Consider the following 5,000-nt stretch of genomic DNA (forward strand, 5'->3'; position numbering starts at 1 on the left):
TGCCATGCTTGGGGAAGGGATGATGGTGCCATACCTAGAAGGGCGGTGGAAGTCACATGCTTGGGAAAATGATGTTGCCACGCTAAGGGAAGTGTCATGATAAGGAAATCGGTGTTGGTTTGGCAACGCCGGGACTGTCATGTTTGCTTACCAAAAGACGTGACCTGGCCGTACCTAAGAGACGAATGGCGACGTTGCCATAGCCATCCTGCCTGCCATTCGCATTAGGAACCGACGTTTTTGCCATGCCAGACCCGGATCCGAACCAAAGTTGCCATTTGAAAATAAAAGAGAGAGAAAAATAGTTGCCATAGCCACGCGCAGCCGGGGTCGGGTTGGCAAATTCAGGAGGAAATTTGCAAATTTGCTCATTAACTCGTCTCGGAATTGCCAGGCGCCGGTTTCGTTGCCTCTGTCCTTCCCTGCCTCCCTCCTTTCTTCCTTCCTTCGTTCCTTCCTTCCTTCCTTCCTTCCTTCCTTCCTTCCTTCCTTCCTTCCTTCCTTCCTTCCTTCCTTCCTTCCTTCCTTCCTTCCTCCCTCCCAGCATCTCCCCGTTCTTTCTCTCCCTCTCCCTCCACCCTTCCCCTCTCCCCTCTCCCTCTCGGTGCCATGGGGAGGCTAGGGAATGGAAGAAGAGAGAAGAGAGACGGAAGGATGGAGGGAGAGAGGGGGAGGAGGAAGAATAAGGAGAAGGGAGAGGGAAGGAGGGAGGGAGGGAGGGAAGGGGAGGAGGGGGAAGATGGAGAAGGGTGGAATGTGGAGGAGAAAGAGTAAGAAGAAGGGAGAGGGAAGGAGGGAGAGGTTTGAGAAGGATGGAGGGACGAGGGAGAGGACGGAGGACCCGCGTCAGATGCAACGATGACGTAACAAAAACAGACACAAAAGAGGGCGAAAGGTTAGGAAGAAGAACAGCCAAAACAACAACGATAACAAGAGCAACCACCATCACCAGAGACCACAACAAAAGTAGAATGGCAGTGACAAGAGTAAGAACAACAGCAAACAAAAAAAAAGATAAACAAGGACAAAAGCAACAACGAAAAATAAACCAAACCACCACCAAAAAACAACAACAAAAACAAGAATGAAAACAACAACAACAGCAAATGCAAAGCTGCCACCGACGACAACAACAACAACACTGAAAACAACAACAAAGCCGTCACAAAAGATAGTAACAACATAAGCAGAATAAAAACAACAAAAACACTATTAAAAGCAACAACGAAAAACTACAACAAGATCCAAATTGCCTCCAAAAAATAATCACAATAACCAGAATGACAACAACAACAAAAAACAAAAACAAACTATAACAACAACAACAATAACAACAACAAACTATAACAACAACAAAAAGCAAAAACAAACTATAACAACAACAAAAACCAACAACAGTAACAACAACAACAACAAAACAACAAACGACGACGACAACAACAAAACAAAAACAAATAACAACAACAACAACAACAACCACAACCACCGCCCCCGAGGCCACGGCGCCCGCCCAGCTCCCGCGAGAAAATGTTTTCGCGCCTACACAGTGCCAGTATTTATATCTAGGCCTAGCGCGGTGCCAGAGCAGGTGACGTCCGAGCCTATAAATAAGGGTGAATGCTAATAGGGAGGAGGGGAGGGGGAGGGGAGGGGGGAGGAGGGGAGGGAAGGGTAGAGGAGGAGAGGGGAAGGGGAAGGGGGAGGGGGAGGAAGGGAGGAGGGTAGGTGAGGGAAGGGGGAGGGAAGGGAGGTGGGTAAGGCGTGAGAGGGAGAGGGGAGGGAAGGAGGAGGGGAGGGAAGGGAGGTGGGTGGGTAGAGGTAAGTGGGGGAGGGGGAGGGGGAGGGGGAGGGTGTCTCGTTTCTCTGGTATGCAACATTGACTAGTTTGAATGAGTGTTGCAGGGAGGGAGGAGGGAGGGAGAGGGAGGGAGGGAGGAAGGAGGGAGGGAAGGGAAGGGGTGAGAGAGGAGATAGAGAGAGGCGAACCGGAGAGAAGAGGAGAAAGGGAGATTGAGAGGGGAAAGAAGGAGGAAATAGGGAGACAGAGAGAAGAGGAGAGGGGAGAGGAGAGGGAGATGGAAGGAGAGGAGAGGGAAGGAGAGAAAGGAAAGTGAAATTGAAGGAAAGACATGAGACTGAAAGAGGAGCGAAGGGAGAAGGGGAATGGAGAGGGACGAGAGGGGGAGGGGGAGAAGGGGAGTAAAGGGAGTGGTCTAGGGGGGAGGGGGGAGGGGAGGGGCCGAGGGGCGTGACAGCCAGCAAGGGGGGGGGGAGTGCGGTTTTGTCTGGTCGTGTCGTCATAGGGCGGCCTGGGTTTGTGCTGGGGATCGCCCTGGGGATAATGAGGGTTATGAGGATGATTATTGTTTTATTTATGTTGTTGTTCTTGTTTTGTTCGTGTTGTTGTTGTTATTATTCATTGATTAATTCGTTGATTTCTTAATTAGTCCGTTTTATTATTATTATTATTTTTTTTTTTTGTGAACCCTAGTTAGTGAATTCTGTTTCGGTTTTCCTTCCCCACTCTCCCTCTCCCTCTCCCTCTCTCCCTTTTCCTTTCCCACTCTCTCTCCCTCTCTCTCTTTCACTCTTCTGTTCTCCCTCTTTCCCTCTCCTTCTCTTGTTCTCCCTCTTTCTCTCCTTCTCTACATCTCACTCTCTCTATATCTCCCTCTTCATCCCTTCCCCTCCCTCTCCGTTTTCCTCCCCTTTCCTAGTCTCTCCCTCTCCTTTACTCCATCATCTTCTTCTCTCTCTCGCTCCCTCTCTCTCTTTCACTCTTCTGTTCTCCTCTTTCCTCTCCTTCTCTTGTTCTCCCTCTTCTCTCCTTCTCTACATCTCACTCTCTCTATATCTCCCTCTTCATCCCTTCCCTCCCTCTCCGTTTTCCTCCCCTTTCCTAGTCTCTCCCTCTCCTTTACTCCATCATCTTCTTCTCTCTCTCGCCCTCCCTCTCTCCCCCTCCTCCACCTGCCCCTGACATGTCTGTTTGACACACTCTCTCTCTCTCTCTCTCTCTCTCTCTCTCTCTCTCTCTCTCTCTCTCTCTCTCTCTCTCTCTCTCTCTCTCTCTCTCTCTCTCTCTCTCTCTCTCTCTCTCTCCTCTCTCCTCCCTCTCTCTCTCTCTCTCTCTCTCTCTCTCTCTCTCTCTCTCTCTCTCTCTCTCTCTCTCTCTCTCTCTCTCTCTCTCTCTCTCTCTCTCTCTCTCTCTCTCTCTGTCTTTTGCTTTCTCCTCCTCCTCCTCCTCCTCCTCCTCCTCCTCCTCCTCCTCCTCCTCCTCCTCCTCCTCCTCCTCCTCCTCCTCCTCCTCCTCCTCCTCCTCCTCCTCCTCTTCACGCCACCTTTCGTTACCATCTGCCGAGCCCGCTGCGTGTCCCCCCGGCCGCCGCGCCACCTGTTGCCCTCCCGATCACGCCCCGCCACGCGCCACCTGACTCATCCACGCCCAATGTTCGCCTTTTTTTTTCTTCTTCTTCTTCTTCTTCTTCTTCTTCTTTTTCTTCTTCTTTTTCTTCTTTTTCTGCTTCTTCTTTTTCTTCTTTTTCTTCTTCTTCTTCTTTTTCTTCTTCTTTGTCTTCTTTTCTTCTTTTTCCCCGTTTACCATCTGAATGAACCATCTGCCTCGCCTTGAGGGGAAGGTTACCGCCACCACCTGCAGAGATTCACGCGGCGCAGATGGCGAGCGTCAGTCAGGGGCGCTCGTGTGGCACCATCTGGCATCGGGGCGGCGTGCCAGAGAGGGAGGGGAGGGGAGGGAGAGGGAGAGGGAGGGGGAGAGGGAGGGGAGAGGGAGGAGGGGAGAGGAAGAGGGGAGAGGGAGAGGGAGAGGAAGAGGGAGAAGGAGGAGAAGGAGAAGGAGAAGGAGAAGGAGAAGGAGAAGGAGAGGGAGAGGGAGAGAAAGAGAGAGAACGAGAGAAAAGAGAAAGAGAGTGGTGGTGAGTGAGTGAGTGAGTGAGTGAGTGGTGAGGAGTGGTGGCGGTGAGTGAGTGAGTGAGTGAGTGAGTGAGTGAGTGAGTGAGTGAGTGAGTGAGTGAGTGAGTGAGTGAGTGAGTGAGTGAGTGAGTGAGTGAGTGAATGTGTGAATAGAGAGGAAGAGCGATAGAGGAGAAGGAAAAATATAAATGTAGGAGAAGAGAGTGAAAGAGAGAGAGAGAGAAAAAAAAAACTGACAAAGGATTTAGAAAAAGGAAACAAGGGAAGAGGGAAGACGAAGTTACGAGAACAAAAATGAGAATAAGAAAATGCGTGATGAATGAGGTAGAAGGAGAGTAGAAAAGATGACGAAGATAAGGAAAAGCATGATAAGAGTTGCTGTAAGAGACGCGGAAACACAAACGCGCTCACGTACACACGTACACACGCGCGCACACGCACACACACGCATGGTTAATTATGTTTTTATTTTCTTCTATTTTATGCACGGTGTCTCCAGGTCTGAGAGGTCACGTGACTGGCAACACAATCGGTTAAGGAGTCAAGGAAGAAACAAACGAACAAGAACAAAAAGTAAAAGAAATATTCGAAATAATAGTAATAAAAAGATAAAAAACCAAAAAAACTAGAAATACCATTAAAGAAAAAAAGGGAAAAATACTAGAAACTAGTAATAAAGCACAAAAAAGACAAGGAAAATAAGAATACAAAAAAAGAGAAAATTAGAAGCTGAAAAAAGGAACAAGGCAGCCGAGTGCGCGCGCGCGGGCGAGCGAGATGCGGCGCCCCCGCCCCCTGGCCGCCAGATGATCGGGCGCGGGCGGCGACGATGCGAGCGGCGAGCCGGGCGGCGATCGCGCCAGAGCCACAGTCGGCCCCGATCTCGCCTCCGCCGGGGAGTGCCAGTGCCAGGCGCTGATCCCGCGCCGCGAGCTGAGCCGCGCCCGGTGATGGTCGGCGCCGCGGCGGTGCCAGTGACAGACACAGTGCGGCTCTGCGCCCCCCGCCCCCCCGCGCCCCCGCCCGCGCCAGCCCCCCCGCGGGCGTGACGCCCATCGCTCCCCCTC

Source organism: Penaeus vannamei, chromosome 36, assembly GCF_042767895.1.
Source record: "Penaeus vannamei isolate JL-2024 chromosome 36, ASM4276789v1, whole genome shotgun sequence".
NCBI lineage: Eukaryota > Metazoa > Arthropoda > Malacostraca > Decapoda > Penaeidae > Penaeus > Penaeus vannamei.